The sequence below is a fragment of the Peromyscus californicus genome, unplaced genomic scaffold (assembly GCF_007827085.1).
Source record: "Peromyscus californicus insignis strain IS unplaced genomic scaffold, ASM782708v3 Scaffold_3__1_contigs__length_106647218, whole genome shotgun sequence".
In the NCBI taxonomy this organism is placed as follows: Eukaryota; Metazoa; Chordata; class Mammalia; order Rodentia; family Cricetidae; genus Peromyscus; species Peromyscus californicus.
In genome coordinates, this window is record NW_026294551.1 from 65,602,541 (window position 1) to 65,619,629 (window position 17,089).

At 50.4% G+C, this 17,089-nt stretch overlaps 1 protein-coding gene across 3 annotated transcripts in view; it reads right to left on the reverse strand.

Annotated features, from left to right (window-relative positions):
- Galnt10 (polypeptide N-acetylgalactosaminyltransferase 10) overlaps positions 1-17,089 on the reverse strand; it is a 150,429-nt gene that overhangs the window by 40,149 nt on the left and 93,191 nt on the right. The window lies entirely within an intron of this gene.

The window sequence follows — 17,089 nt, forward strand, 5'->3', positions numbered from 1 at the left end:
ACCATGATCTCTAGACACAGTACCAAGCATCCCCCAGGACCCTCTAACGCATCCCAAGTTGGATATGGGAATAATGGAGGCTAAGCGGCAGAACAGACTCAGGTCAGTCTGAACAGACTCAGGTCAGTCTGAGTCCAGAGCTTGTGTTTCTAACCACTGGGATGCCTTTAGTTGTGGATGTGTGTGCAAAGATGAGCAGACATCCTTGAGGAACTGGTTCAGTGTAGAGCAGGTCCACGATAGGAGAGGCTACCGGAGCTGGCTGCAGTGGAATTCACAGGGTGGACATTCTGGGAGAGAGAGAACACTCACACAAAGGCACAGGGCCCTCGAGCCTCTGTGCACCCAGGGAACTAGAAACCAACGACCTTCGCTAATGATCTATCTCATTAACATGCATTGAGTAAGTTGTTCATAATTGCTTTAGATGGAAAGGGCGCACTTCTTAAGGGTGTACGAGGATCAAATATGCTCTTTGCTCGGAAGCAAAAATTCAGTGTAGGCAGGATTAAGACATAGTGCCCTCACAGGAGGGGGGGCATGTTAAAACCTTGTAGGAAGTAAGTGACTGGATCAATTACCTTCTTTTCTTGAAGGCTACCACTTCCCAATTAAATGAGAAATATGCACTCTGTAAATAAATGAAACATTACAGATGAAAGTGTCAGAGTTTTTGTGAGTGTGGAAAAAAAAACCAAAAACAAAAAAACTAGACATACCTGGGAAGAAGGAACCTCAATTTAGGAACTGCCTCTTCCATCGGAGTGCCTTATGGGTACTTAACTGCTATTGATGAAGGAAGGCCCAGCCCACTGTGATGGTGCAGCTCCTGGGCGGATGGGCCTGGGCTGCATAAAAAAGAGTAGTTGAGGAAGCCAGGGGGAAGCAGCATTTCTTCATGGTTCCTGTCTCCAGGCTGCTGCCTTGGCTCCCTCAAGTTGCTTTTGGTCAGTGTTCTAGCACAGCAACAGAGAATCGAACTACTTCTTCTGGCCGTGACCCCAACCTTTGTTCACTCCTCTGTCTCATGGGTCACCACTGTTGGCATTCTGGAGCATACCCTTTCTTGTCTTTCTCTGTCTGTCCCCTCTCCCGAGTGTGTTTGTGTGGCAACCCACTTTTCCCTCTTGATGCACCAGAACTCTGCTTCTGTGGTTCAGACGTGGTCTCACTTATCCCAGCTGGTCTCAAGCCCACTATTGCAGCCATGGCTGCCTCTGAACTCCCGATTCTCCTGCCCCCATCCTACCCCAGAGTCCTGGGGTCACAAGCATGTGCCACCACACCTGGCTTGTACAACAGTGCTTTCCACAGCTGTCTCACATTCCACACCACACCTATACTGCCGCTCATCTCTTATGGATGAATTCTGGGGTTGTTTCTAATACAGTGTGGACTGAAAGCGGTACCACAGGCGCCATCTTCAGACACACTCATGGCTTACACACGACTGTTTCTCTAGGCTAGAACTGAGCAGTAGACTCCATAGATGACGAATACACACTCATCTTAGTTTGGGGATGATAAACAGAAGTGGGGCCCCTCTCAAAGAGGGGGCAGGTCCCACCTGTATCTGAGAAAAACATAGACAGTGCAGAGTAAGGGAGGGAGGAGGGAGAGAGGAGAAGAAGAATGAAAGGAAGAAGGGAGGGTGGAAGAGAAGTGGGAGGAAGAAAATAAAAGAGAAGAGGGAGGGAGGGAGGTAAGGAGGGAGGGAGGTAAGGAGGGAGGGAGGGAGGCTCAGCGTCCAGCTGGGTTTGGGTGGAAACCACTGACTCGGAGGGTCCCCAAAGGCAGGCTTCACTCACCCCTGGGCCTTGGGACCGTCTGCGTTTTGGAAGGCATGCCTGGTCACCACCAAAGCCACAAGTCTGACATCCCCAGGGACATAGGCAGGCTTGCTCTGGTGACCTCGTGCATTTCTTACTGGCCCACATTCTCGCCCTACTCCTCTGAGCCAGTTCAGATGACCCAGCATTTGTAGGGGGAAACGAGGCCGCTGTGGTGAGAAGGAGGATGCGTGCGTACACACGAGTGCGAGAGAGAGAGAGAGAGAGAGAGAGAGAGAGAGAGAGAGAGAGAGAGAGAGAGAAAGCGAGCGCACTCCGCTCTGCTCCAAAGCGAGCACCAATTAAGATGATTACTGGTTTCCCTACAACACAAATACTAATGGCCTGTCACGCTCTGGCATATTTTTCTTGGTAACCTTCAACTCCGAGTTGATTAATCAGGCTCTTGTGGGAAGGCTCACACATGCTGGGGCAGAACGCAGGCAAACAGCCCACTCTGAAGGCCACGTTGGGGACGGGGTGGGGGAGCCACACTCTCGGGGATGAACAGTGTGGGGAGCCCCGCCACAATTTGTGTGTGTGTGTGTGTGGGGCTGTCCCGAGAATGAACGAAGAATGAGGGATAAGGGTGAAGCTTATGTGACTCCACTGTCTTCCACTCTGGGACCCACAGCCCTACCGGTTAAAAGTGGATGGTAACTCTTGTCCCATTCCCTGAAGAGGAGGACACCGCGGTGACTGACAGGAGTCACAGTTCCCTTAGCACATGAGGGACGGGAATGAGCACAGCTCCGGAATCAGAAAGACCCAGGCGGCCCTCCCAACCCCCCTTTTTTCCCCATGTAACCCAGGCTGGTCTCAAACTCACTACATATCCAAGGATGACCTTGAACTCCCGATCTTCCTGCCTCCATCTCTCAAGGGCCGGGATTACAGGTGTGTGCCACCACGCCTGGTTGATGTGGTGCTAGGGACTGAACTAGGGCTTCCTGCACACTAGGCAAACCTACCAACTGAGCCACATCCCCAGCCCAATGCCTACCTTTTTTATAGACCAGTTCTGCCAAGGTACTTAAGGTCTCTGGTTCCTCATCGGCAAAGCAGGAACCCAGTGACTGACAGACTGAGCACCCATTTGGTAATTATTAAACAAGAACTGTCTGCAAACCAGATTTAATAGTTATTAAACTATTGCTGTCTGCAAGCCAGGAAGAACAGCACAGGTCTTGGAACCTCAAACAGCTCCCCAGTTTACAGAGACACTCTCCCCCTAGTTTACAGAGACACTCTCCCCCAGTTACAGAGATCCACTCAACCTAGTTACAGAGACACTCTCCCCTAGTTTACAGAGACACTCTCCCCTAGTTTACAGAGATACATTGTGATCAGAATGTTGCAATCTTGGTGGTCACGTTCAGTAATTCTGAGGATGCAGTGGGAGCTGCACCTGGCTGATCTTCCACTTCCTCTTCCACCAAGCATAGCCAAGAGGCTCTAAAGTCCCTCTAGGCCTGTGGCTTTCCCCAGCCTTCCCCAGAAAGGCATTCTGGAATGTCCTGGGCCTCGTGCTAGCCAATGGCAGGCTTGGTAGATTCTGAAAAGCTCTTAGCAATGCATGCTAATGCCTGGGCTGGAGGACTTGAGAGTGGATGGCGGGCTATGTGTTTGTGGAGCTGTTCAGCCTGAGCATGTATGGACATGGCTAGACTGGAACCCCCAGACCCAAGGGGGACCCCCTGGGGATGAAGGCTTGGCAACTGAGAAGAGGAGAGCCAGAGACCCTTTTCCTTTTTGGTTTTTAGAGACAGGGTTTCTCTGTGTAGCCTTGGCTGTCCTGAAGCTTGCTCTGTAGCCAGGCTGGCTTCGAACTCACAGAGATCTGCCTGCCTTTGTCTCCCGAGTGCTGGGATTAAAGGTCTGCCCAACTACCACCTGGACAAGACCCAGAATTTTGTGGGAGTTCCCTCAGCTCCTAAATATTGGCAACTACCGCAGAATTTAAAAATTATTTTGAAGGTCAAAAAAGGAGGTGTGTGGGGGCTTTTTCTAGGTCCTTGAAAGGATCATAAGCCCTTCAAAGCCATTAGTTTGTGACCTAGAGCAAAGTAGAGTAATTCACCAAATAGTTCCCGCAGACCAAAGGTGTGTAGTGCATGGGAAAAAGGAAGACAGAGGATGCATGTCCACCATCTAGACCGCTGCTAACATGGACATGGACACGTGCGCGCGCGCACGCACACACACACACACACACACACACACACACACACACACACCCCAGCATACACACAGGTCTTGGGTGTTTGTCACATTGTCTGAACTGCACAGAAACGGGTCCTCTGCAGGCAGTTCTCACACACCAACCCCTCCTCCCTGTGGAAGCCTGCCCACAGTCGTGCCCGGACTCATCTGATGTGCTCGATGTTTAGCTGCCTCATCCAAACACAGCAACCAACCTCCTTATTCCTGGGGCCGGGGGGGAGAGCAGCCAGGGCGGCAGAGACAGCTGTGGTAAAATCAAGCCAAGATGTAAGGGGCAGCTCCTTTGACAAGCGACAATTGCTGCCCTGCATACTCTTTTTGTTTCTGTTTATTTTGTGCGTGCTCATGTGGCCAGCAAACTTTGAAGGCCCACCTACTCCCACTGAGCCTGGCCCCTCATCCTGTGACTGCTCACTCTTTAGCTGGAGAGGCAGGCGCCTGGCCTGGAGTCCAGGGCCAAGGACCAAATCACAAGGGTTCCAACAGCGAGCGAGCGGCTTGGCGTCTGGGCCCCGGGACCTCCCAGGAAGAGAGCAGTACAGCCGGGCAGGAGTCCCAAAGCAGTGTTCTCAGAGCCTGCGAAGCCTGGCTACCTGACCTGGGGAGGGGCAGGGATGAGGGCTGTCAAAAGGCATAGGACACACGAGTATGCCCAGGAACGAGGGTGGTGTGAGCTGGGGCTGAGGCCGTGTGTGTGTGTGTGTGTGTGTGTGTGTGTGTGTGTGTGTGTGTGTGTCAGTCTCCTGGCTTGCTCCTGAGGGTATATTCCCTAACTCCCTCCTGCAGCAGCACTCAGGCCTGGCCTGTTGCACCTCAGCCCTACATGGTTCTAAGGGGTACCTCAAATCCATCATGTAGGTGACGTAAGTTAGCCAAGCACACTAATGGTATCACAGTGAGTTGGTAACCTGGCTGGGAGGTGGCAAACAGATAAATAAAATAGAAACAACAGACAATGAATGGACCAGAGCAGGAGCAAGGGTAGGGTAGGGGTGGTAACGGAGGTTGCTCAGGAAGTATGAGGAGGATCACAGGGCGCACCCAGGCCCATGCATCACTTCTGGGCTCCAAGTTCTACCAGCTTATTATTGTGTTGCTTTCCCCGCACCCAGCAAAGCACAGAGGCACAGCGATGTGGGAATGCCAGCTTTATGTGTGTGGCAGCCAGAAGTCAACACCAGGCATCTTTCTCCGCTTTATTTTTTCAGATTGGGTCTCTCTATCTGAGCCTGGAGCTCACGGACTTGGAGACTGGCTGGCCAATGAACCCCTGGGATCCTCTTCTCTACTCCTCGGTGCTAAGATTGCAGGGATGTGTTGCCATATCCAGGTTTGTACGCTAAGGATTAAAGTCAGTGTGTGCAGCCGGCACTTTACTGAGCCGTCTCCCCTGCCTGTACTGTCAATATTATAAGGACACAGTAGCCACAGGACGAGTGTGTCTTCTCTGATGTCTGACTCTACATTTGCTCGGCTGACTCCTGCTCACATTGCTAATTCTTCTCTTGGAGTACTTTGTAGGATCTCAGGCCTTTGGGACACGGCCCTGTCTTCTTCTTCCTCAGGTATCCCTAAAGCCTTACTCCAGGCCTGGTATATGCTGGGGCTCAGCAGAATCTGCTGGAAGCAGAGAAAGGCAAGGACAAGCTGGCCCAGTAACCTGCAACTCTGCTCACTCCTTCTTGGCGGAGTGCTCTGGCAGATCCTCCTTGGAAAGTAGGACCCTGGGAGTGACAGTTCTCTTTGAACCTCCGAGCCTATGAGATAGTTGGTCAGATAAGATGGGGTGCAGTGAGTCAGTATTTGAAGGCTTTTGGGGGGTGTAGGGATGTTAGTATGATCTTTGTTTACTCACTATTGCTGTTTCCCTGGCCACCACCACCCAAATACCCAAATAAAAACAGAGAACACCTTGGCCTCTACTGGCCCTGGAGATGGAAATCACCACTAGCATTAAAAAACAAGCCCACGAACGACCAAATTCCTGGGAGCTGGAGGGGCACTAGGGTTAAGAGCACTTGCTGCTCTTCCAGAGGACCAGAGTTCAGTTCTCCGCACCCACACTGGGTAGCTCACAAGTGCCTTGGGATGGCTAATCTTTGTTGTCAACTTAACTACATCTGGAATCAACTAAAAACCAAGCAGCTGGGCATGCCTGTGAGGATTTTCTTGATTGGATCATTTGAGGTGGGAAGACCCACCAAGATCTGGGCTACCCCTTCTGGTGGCAGCCCACACAAAAGGACACAGAAGAATGCTGCTTTTGCTTTTTGCCTGCTTGCCCTCACTCTGGATGGCAAGTTCATCTATCCTATGGCTGAGGCATTCCTTTGCTGGTGCTAGAACTTACTTCTTTGGCATTCTTACCTAGACTGAAGGCCAGTAGCTCTCTAGGAATCCTCTGGCCTCCAGCACCAGTTGGGACAGCTGAGATATCCAGCCTCATGATCTTTCTATTAGGACATAGCCACCATTGGACTACCCAGACTATAGATTATATTCATTTTTATATATAAAAGAATATACTCATTTTATCAGTGCTGTTCCTTTTACAGAACTCTGACCAATACATACCTGCGAATCCATCCCCCTTGCTCCCACAAAATTAAAAATAAAAAACAAAATTTTAAAAAAGATAAATCCCTGGCCAGAGCCAAGCTCCTGGCATGAATAATAAAGTGAACATCTGTGCTTAAGAATGCAGCCTTTGGTCTTTCCTCAAGCCATGGCCACTTTTGTTCTGGAGTGGGTTAATGTTGGGGAAGGTTCCCACTAGGAGGATCATGGATCCCAGCGCCACCTTCGGATGTCAGAACAGACATCTGACAAAGGAATTGTAACCAAAGGGGAATCTCGTGAAGTTTCTTCTAACTGATGGCCAATCAAAGGTTTCATAAACCAAAGGTTAATCACATTTCCTTGGCATTGGCATTGGCATTAAAACGTCCAGGCACTTGGCAGAACATACCTGCCTTAATTTGGCCAAACCCCCATTTCCATTCCTGCCAGATCTGTGCCACTCAGCACCGGCTGAAATGACAGCCACTACCGATTACAAATGTTGCATTACAGCACACACCACGTGGGTATCGGGAACGGAACTCCAGTCCTCTGCAAGAGCGGCGGTTGATATTCTGTTTAAAATCGTTTTCTCAGAGCTGAGCACTAAACCCAGGGCCTTTCATCTGCCAGGCAAGCACTCTACCACTGAGCCAAATTCCCAACCGTGTGACAAGTACCCTTAACCTGACTACTAAGCCATCTCTCCAGCCCCCTCCCCGCTTTTTAATTAGTCTGAGACCTTAGCCATGGGACGGTGCCACCCACATTCAGGGTGGGTATGGAATGCCCACCCTCCTCAGTTAATCCCTCAGCTAATCCTTTCTGGAAATGCCTGAAGGTCTGCCTCATTTTTGCCTTAGTGTTTCCTTCCTTTTCCTTTTTTTTTTTTTTTCTAAACAAAACAAAACAAAACAAAACAAAACAAAAAAACAGGTGTTCTCTCAGTAGCTCTGGCTGTCTTGGAACTCACTCTATAGACCAGGCTGGCCTCAAATTCACAGAGACTTGCCTGCTTCTGCCTCCTGAGGGCTGGGATTAAAGGTCTGTGCCACAAGGCTCCTTCCTTGATGTTTCTTTTTTTTTTTGGTTTTTCGAGACAGGGTTTCTCTGTGTAGCTTTGCGCCTTTCCTGGAACTCGCTTTGGAGACCAGGCTGGCCTCGAACTCACAGAGATCCGCCTGGCTCTGCCTCCCGAGTGCTGGGATTAAAGACGTGCGCCACCCCCCCCCCCGGCCCTTGATGTTTCTTAATCCAATCAAGTGGGTGAAAGAAGTTATCTGTCACACCTACGCTGACACCTTAAACAGGTTTTTTTGTTTGTTTTATTTTTGGTCAATTTCTCCTCTGACGGTGGGGATGGGGAGTGGGGATGATTATGCTCATATGGGGCTCAGGTTGTCGGTACAGGAACAAAGTAAAGACCCTGTCGCTTTGTCTCTCAAGAGGGATGGAGGGTCTGGTAGCAACAGCCTGTGGGGACCTGACCATGTGGCCAACTTCTGGAGGGGCCTGGTATCAGTGTGGCTGTGGCTGCCAGTGACTGGTGCTCCTTGAACGTGGAACAAGACTTGTCATTAACTGGCTCTGTGGGGTATGGCGGGTCACTAAATGCATAGGATGAGCAGCTTGGGAGAAGATTCCTGGAAGCAGAGAATTCACTCCCTGGCGCTGAAGCCAGGTGGCCTCAGAACATGAAGCTTCCTGGGGGAGAGGAGACTTGGTCTTCTCCAGATTTGAAAACAGGCTTTGCATGTGGGTAACACACAAGAGGGTGTGCCGAGCACAAAGAACTGGGTGGCCTGATTTGAGGTTTTCCCCTTTCCATAGTTGTGAATACAAGCTGAGGCAGGCTGGTGTGGGTAAAGGATTTTGGAGATGAAAAGGCTCAGGAGTAAGTTGTGTATATCTCAGGAAAGACCAGAGCCCTTTGAAACCTGCTGTCCCAAGCTGGGAAAGATGCAATCCACCTCAGGTAGAAAGGACAGGACAACATAAAATGCAGGACATGTCTGCCTGAGGATCAGGCAGGGCCCCAAGCACGTTCCCCCATAAAAATTTTTTTATTGTTGATTCAGGAGCAATTTATTCTATGCCCTGTGAGTGAGAATTATGGGCTTGGTGGAAGCCTCAAACAGGTGATTATGGTAATTTAGAGAGAAAGTAGCAAGCCATTTCTGTCACAGGCCGCTCCAGCTGGAAAATAATAGCATCACCTTGTATTTATAGAGTGTTGAATGATTCTGGAGTGCTCTGTTATCTATCATCTCATCTCATCCTCACGGTAGGCCAGTGAGCCAGGCTGAGTCTCTGCTGTGGGGCTTTGACCAAAGGTTGCCCCCTCTCTGGGGTTCAGTTTCCCCGTTGAAAAAGGAGAAGGAGCTGAGATGTGCCTCAGCTGGCCAAACGCTTGCCTAGCATGCATGAAGCCCTGAGTTCTGTTCCTAGTACTTCACAGCCTGGGCCTGGTGGTGGGCATACACCTATAATCTGAGCAGATGGGAGGTAGAGGCAGGAGGATCAGGTGATCGGGGGGCCATCTTTGGCTACATAGCAAGTTTGAGGTCAGCCTGGGTTACAAGAGACCTTGTCTACAAAGAAAGAAAAAAAAGAGAGAGAGAATGTTCTTAGGCTCATATATTTGAATGCTTAGTCACCAGGGAGTGGCACTATTTGAGAAGGACTAGGAGGTGTGGCCTAGTTGGAAAAAGTGAGTCACCTGGGGTTTGAGGTTTCAAAAGCCCATACCAGTTTATCTCCTGGCCTTTGGATCAGGCTGCTGCTCCAGCACCATGTGTGCCACCATGGTCCCTGCCATGATGATAATGGACTAAACCTCTGAAAGGATAAGCAGGCCTCCAATGAAATGCTTTCCTTCATAAGAGTTGCCGTGGCCACAGTGTCTCTTCACAGTAATAGAACACTAAGACAGGTCTCAGGTCCGTTTCTGTTTTTCCCATCAGCTGTTCCTCAAGAGGTCTGAGCAGCCCTGAACATCTAAAGCTGAATTTCTTAGATCTGGATCCCAGGACTCCCCCTGTCAACATCCCCAGAAAAGTTGGCTAACAGTGCAGTTCCCTGGCTCCACCCAGACACCGTGTGGAGAGGGGGATTCTACATAACACACACATTTCCTAAGTGATTCCCTGCATGCCAATCTTTGAGGACTGTGCTCTGCTTCCTGACCCTTTAGTTTACGACTTGTCCTATGACACAAGTGAGTCCTGATTGGGGGGGGAGGGAGGGTGACGACAGGTGGGTGGGACAGAGCAGTGTCTGCTGTGTGTGGCAGATGATCCGGGTAATGATAGCCTCTTGAGGATATGATTAGAACCCTCACAACCAGAACAGGACAGTTTAATAATTGAAGTGAGCTCTCAGGATTAATGAACAGTGGTTGGAATGACATGCGGGACCATAAATCCTGGCCTGCTGTGGGAGAGTGATGATTTACAACAAGGCTTCCTGCAAACAACAAGGTCTGACGAGCCTGCAGGCTGATCTCCCCCTTCCAGGGACGTGTGCTTTTACACGTGTGGTGGGTGATCTGTCACACTCTCCAGGACCTCACCCTCCAAATGCACTACAAGGTGCCCTCAGTGGCCCTGACACACCTGCATGTCAGGGTTTCTCACAAGTTGGAGAGCTGCACTTTATTTGGAATGTTTGAGACTGAAACCAAAGACCTTGTATATGCTAAAGCAAGGCCCTCTATCACGGAGCCACTCTCCTGACTCCTCACTGGGGACTTCAAGGCAGGGGCTCTACCACTGATGCCCCAGCCTCTCACTGGGGGATTCTAGGCAAGTACTCTACCACTGAGCCACACTCCCAGCCCCACTGGAGACTTCTAGGCAAGTATGCCACTACTGATGTACCAGCCCCTCACTGGGGGATTCTAGGCAGGTGCTCTACCACTGAGCCACACTCCCGGCCCCTCACCGGAGGATTCCAGGCAAGTTAACATTCATCACACAGCCTCACTGTAACAGTGACAGCCTGATGATGACTGTTCCCCGAAGGCTGGCCAGGAACATCAACTCACTCAGTCCTCACTCAACCATAAGAGGGAAAGTGGGAGTGATGGAAACTCCACTTCCTTAGGCTTGTACAAGAAGAGAAGGTATGTCCTCTGGGTATGGGGGCAGGATGGAGTATACACTGGACTGAAGCACCCTGGATTCACAACAGGCTGGCTGTCAGGCAAGGAAGGAGTGTGAGGGAGGGCAGGTTCACTCACCTGAATCTGCTTCCTTCTGTTTTGTTTTTGCCCCCTTTTTGGTGTGTGTGTGTGTGTGTGTGTGTGTGTGTGTGTGATGACTGAAGACTGAAGTCACCGCCTAGTACATGCTAGCTCTACCACTGCGCTACCAGCCCCAGCCCTCCACTTTCCCATTCCCTAAGCCTAAGGGGGAACAGGACCAGCGCTGGCGTCCGCTCCCAAGGGCATCTTGCAATGACTGCTCACGGGTCAGGCTCCCTCACTTCTGTGTCACGAGGCTGTCCCAGAGCAGCTGCAGTGTGTTGGCTGGGAAAGGTCAGGGCTGGTCATTGTGGGGCCCGGCCAGGGGACTGTTGGTTGGAGTTCATGACGAGAGAGGCTAGAGAAGGTTCCAGCCCACATTCGGACAGCATGCAGGAGCGGCTTAGTCTGAGCAGTCTTGGCACAAAGTAGAGCTTCCCACTCCCCTGCTGTGTTTACAGTGCCCAGGAAACCCCCTTATGGGTGGGCTCAGAAGCAGAGCGCCAACAGCAGACAGGAAGAGGTTAGTAGCTGTTCTAGGGTTCCCACTCACTCACAAATAATGTGTGCATCTCTAAGAAGGGAAGCAAATGAATATAATTAATTTTTAACAATCATTGTGGGATCAAAGAACGTTCTGGAAGGAGCTCAGTGTGCAGGCTTCCCGAGGCTAAGCAGCACACATCTGTTAATACTTTATAGGAACCCATGTCACCACAAGAGGCCTCAACACATGCCTGACCCTTTGTTCTCTGTAACGATGTAAAAATTACATGTTCATAAAACTTTATTAATTTGAGGTAGGAAGGCAAGAGGAAAAGAGAGAAGAGGGATTAAGCTTCCAAGGCTGGAGAGTACCGGATACTGTTTTCTTCTTTCAGAAAAGTCTCAGAATAGAGACACAGAAACTCGTGGATTTGGCCTCCCTGATCTTCAGCGCTGTGGAGCTGTGCCTATCTGGTGCCATGAGAACCAGCGGCTTTTGTTATGCCATATGGCAACAGCTTCAAAGGTGCTCCTGGATTCAGATCAAACCAACACTGACTCTGGAGTGGCGGATGCCTGAGGAGACAGGCCTGGAGTCTGAGCAAAGCAGGACGAGTTCCTGTGGTCTCTGTGAGCCATGACCACATCTGGAGGCTACCAGGTGAGTGCATCCGTGTTTGTGTGTGCACACCTGCATGCATACGCATGTGTGCCAGTGTATAAGTCACTACGTGTTGGTGCTGGTGTGTGTCTCTGTGTGTGTATGTGCATGCTTATGCATGCATGTGTGTGTTGGTGTGTATGTCTGTGTGAACTGGCACTGGGGCGTGTCTGTGTGTGGTGTGTGTGCACATGCATCTGTATGCACGTGTGCCGACTAGGTATGCCTTGGTGTGTCAGTGTGTGCATGCCTATGCATGCATGTGCCTGTATGTGTATGCTCGTGCATACGAATGCATATGTGTATTGGTGTGTCTACGGGTATGTGTACATCTGTGTATGTTGGTGCTGGTTTGTATGTCTGTACGTGTGCATGTATATGCATGTGTGTGTGTGTGTGTGTTGTTGCTAACAGTAGATAGCACCGATTTTTTGACCAATGCCCTTCTTTAACCTATTATAAACAATCTTATTTAAAGGATCTGAACTAATGTTTATGATAAATGAGAAAAGGAGACCATCTCTTTTAGATAGATGGGTAAGGATCAAATGTTATGACTGAATATTTTTGAATTTTCACCTAAGAGTTTTTGCTGTTTTTATCTAGGAGGTGGTATGCAGCATCAGGGCAGGAGTGTAGATTTCTTACACTTTGGGGTGATGCTAAATATAAGGATTTTCCCGTTGGGCAAATGCTAGCTGGGAGAGGCTTCCTGTCAATCAGCTACCGTGTGTTTAAGGCACTTGTATTAGTTGCCTCTCTCGGCTGAGACCAAGCATCTGACATGAAACTGCTTAGGTGGAGAGAGGTTTATTCCAGCTCATGCAGTGTGAGAAGAACGGTCCATCATGGCTGGGACAGCATGGTGGAGGCCAAGCATTGGGAGCATGTGGCTGGGACTCATCTAATCTGCAGGGACACAGAAGCAGAGAGTGGACAGAAAGTGGGGCCAGGCTATGCCCTCAGGGGCTAACCCTGACCCACCCCTCTTCTGGCAAGGCTCTACTTCCTAAAAGGTCTACAACCTCCCCCAAATGGCACCGCCAACCGGGAACCAAGTGTTCAAACACACGAGCCTGGGGGGCGGGACAGTTCTCATCCAAACGGTACCATCACAACGGCACCCGGTACACAGTCAGAGCTCTCTCGATGGTGTTATTGTTCATTTCCCTCTACGTCCTCCCCACTTAGTGAGCTCAATATGAGCGACACTCAGCAGGTTTCTGCTGGGTCAAGTTACATAGCAAGGAACCTCTTATGCCCACTCATTTTCAACCCTGGGTCAAAGTCACTCCCACCAGCTTTCAGTTGACAGAGTGGCCCAGCAGTCATCTGCAGACAGACTGACAGCAGAGCAATCCCATGCCCTTTTCCTGGGGACCTTCTTGCAAGGAACTCAGGTGTCCCGCTCCAGCTGGCTTCATTTCCCTTTCATCACGCTTTTAGTGAAACACTGAAACAGTTCAAAGTCTGGTTCCAGGTTCCGGGGATCTAGTTCGGTCAGTCAAGCGCTTGCTGTAGAAGCATGAGGACCTGAGTTGGATTCCCCAGCCTATGTAGAAAGTTGGGCATGGTGATACATGCTTGCAGTCTCCGAGCCGAAGGCTGAGACAGGTGAATCCTGCAGCTCACTGGACAGCCAATCTACCCGAATGGCAAGCACCGGGACACTTCGAGGCTCTGTCTCAAAAGCAAACAACAACACACAAGGCAGATGGCTCCCGAGGAGCCATGTGAAGGTTAGCTTTACTCCGGATGGTGAGATGGCTCGGTGTATAAACGGTGCTTGCAACAAAAGTCTGACAACCTGGTCCCTGGGACCTACATGGTGGAAGGAGAGAACTGACTTCTGCAATGCTCGAAGAGTGGAAAAATCAAGCTGAGCACAAGCAAGCAAACAGGCAGGCACACATGCATTCGCTTCTCTCTGCTCTTGACCACGGATGTGATGTGAACAGATGCCTCAAGTTCCTGCCACTGTGTCTTCTCTGCAGTGATGGGCTGTCACCTGGAATTGTGAACTCAAATAAACCCTTTCCCCGCAAGAAGCTTTTGTCAGGGTGTTTTATCACAGCAGCAGAAATGAAACTAAGACAAATGACATCTGAGACTACACTATGGTTTTACATGCTTGTGTGTGTGCGCGTGCATGCGTGCGCACGCGCGCACACACACACACACACACACACACAGTCGGGCTTAAAGTCATCACAAAAAAAAAAAACCCAGGAGAAAATGCACAGCTAAATGCTCCTGCTGTGTAAATTTTTAAAGCGCAGACGGCTCACCGCCTCAGTGGAAGTGTTACCTTCTGAAAATATAATGCAGCTATTTTCCACGGCAGAAATGATCCTTTCCCACACACCGGAGCTCTTGATGCGTCAGATGCACTCTGAACAGGTTCACCTGATTCTTTTCTTTCCCAGGACATCATTTATAGAGTGCTTGATTGATAAACCCTAGCTTTGGCTTTCTTAAAGATGCACAAACCGTCCCATAAATACATCGATTCTCGCACCCTGTGTTTTTGCCAGACATTCCCCGAAGGTTTATAGATTTCCTTCATTACAAACTAATTGATATTCTCTAAGTGCCAGAGTCTTGGCAATCCTCTCTGTTGAGGGAAAGTGCTCAGGACGTCAGAGATACTAAAGGAGAAGAGAGCCTGTAAGCCAGGGCATGTGGTCTCAGTGACACAGGGATGGAGAGCCTGTAAGCCAGTGCGTGTGGCCTCAGTGACACAGGGATGGATGGAGAGCCTGTAAGCCAGTGCGTGTGGTCTCAGTGACACAGGGATGGATGGAGAGCCTGTAAGCCAGTGCGTGTGGTCTCAGTGACACAGGGATGGATGGAGAGCCTGTAAGCCAGTGCGTGTGGTCGAAGTGACACAGGGATGGAGAGCCTGTAAGCCAGTGCATGTGGTCGAAGTGATGTGAGGGATGGAAAGGTGAGCCTGTAAGCTGGTGTATGTGGTCACAGAGACAGGAGAAATAGATAGGAGGACCTGCAAACCTGTGTGCATCCTAGTGACGCCCAAGCGACCATTACTGTAGATCTGGGGTTCTTAGAATTATGGAACCAATCCCAGGCGAGACCAGCTCCCTGTCAAATGTCATCTGACTACCCTTCGGACAGGTAAGCAGAGTGTGCTACTTAGAGCATCTGCTGAGCCTCTGTTTCCCCGTCTGTGTGACTGGAGCCTTACTCTGCAGACGGAGGCCCATCCCATGGCCCTCGCCTCAGCATGTCGACACTCCAGGCGGCTCCCCGTTAATCCAAAGAGGGTACACCACCGCTGCTTGGCCACCACAGGGCTACCCTCACAGCTGAGCTCCTCGGAAAAGGTACTGCGCCAAAGTAGGGAAGTGGAGGAACAGGTGGACAAGTGAACAGACCACAGGAAGCCCAGCAGTGTGATCTCCCAAGACGCTCCAGCGGTGCAGCCACCGAGGACGGCCAGGGAGGAGCCACTGTAAGAGGATCAGCCAAGAGCAGGCCCTAGGAGAGATGGAGTCCTGGGGACTCTGCTGTTGCAGGTGCACAGGCTGGGGACTGTGAGAGCTAGGTGAGGCCTCAAAATAAGTGTATCAGGAAAGCTGGGAAGGCCATTTGCCCCCCGTGGAGGGTCACTTGCTCCCTTGGGTCACACACGGCTAATGGGATTCTCTGACCTGAGGGTAGCGAGGTCAAGCCGGGGGAAGAGGTTGGGATAGGAGGCTGAGAGGAGCTTGAGAGAGGGGACCAAGGGTAGTCCACCATAAACCAGTCATAAAGAACTGCAGGAAACAGTAGTAACAGCCAGCAGTGGCTGGCTTGTTTTTACTCTCCCTGGGTGAGACACCGCCCCAAGCATTTTACCGTCTAGTATCCAGTAACTCGTTTAACAGGCAGGGTTCCTAAAAGGAAGTCGGTCTTAACTATTCCTTTTCACACCTGAGGGAGCTGAAGCACAAGAGGGATCCAGGGGCCTGGGCTAAGGTCACAGACAAAGTGGGGGTCAGGGGTGAGATCAGAGGCTAACTACTTCCAGGTTTGCAGCTAAGAGCTGTGTGACAAGGAAGGCCTCCCCCTGCCATCACAGGTTCACAGACCTTAGGGGACGCCCTAGAAGTGGGAGGCCATGAGCTGGAAGGCAGTCTGTCTTGGATTTCATTTGTGGCCACACCTCTACCACAGACACAAAGTCTCATGTTCATAGCCTCCCACATAGATAGATGGACCAGGTTCCAGAGTTCTGGCCACAAGGTTCTAGAGAACCTTCTAGAAGAAGAGGAGGAGGAGGAGGAGGAGAAGGAAGAAGAAGAAGAAGAAGAAGAAGAAGAAGAAGAAGAAGAAGAAGAAGAAGAAGAAGCAGCAGCTTGACAGGAGGAGGTTGTGTCTTTTACCTAGAACTTCCACAGGTTCAGTGCCATTTTGTGACGGCGGGGGGGGGGGGGGGGGGGGGGGGGGGTCGCGGGGGCGGGGAAAAGAAGCACTGAATGAGTTAACTACTTTTTCATTTTTTTGTTTCTTTTAAAAACAACAGTCCCTATTCTGGTTAGTTTTGACTGCCAACTTGACACAACCTAGAGTCTCCTGAGAAAAAGGAACCTCATTTGAAGAACTGCTTGATCAGACTCGTCTGTGTGCCCGTCTGTAGGGCACTGTCCTCATTGCTAATTGACACAGGAGGGTCTGGCCCACTGTGGGCGGTGCTATCCCTATTCACGTGGGGCTGGGCTGTGTAAGAAAGCCAGATAAGCAGAAGTGAGGGAGGGGTCAAGCCAGTCAGCAGCATCCCTCTGTGGTTTCTGCTTCAATTCCGGCTTCTGGCTTGACTTTCTTCAGTGATGAACTATGACCATAAAAGTAAATGCTTTCCTCCTCCAAGTTGCTTTGGGTCATGGTGTTTATCACAGCAATGGAAAGCAAATTTGGACAGCTCCCAAATACAAGATATCCCAGTCCTGGAAATAGGTAGACAGGCGAGGGAACAGATTCATGCCTGCTAGTGCTCAGCTAACTTTCTGTTTCTCACAGTTTAACATGTGTCCAAACCGACAAAAGGGGACGTTTGCTAGGGGTGTTGTGAACATGAGATGAGATCAC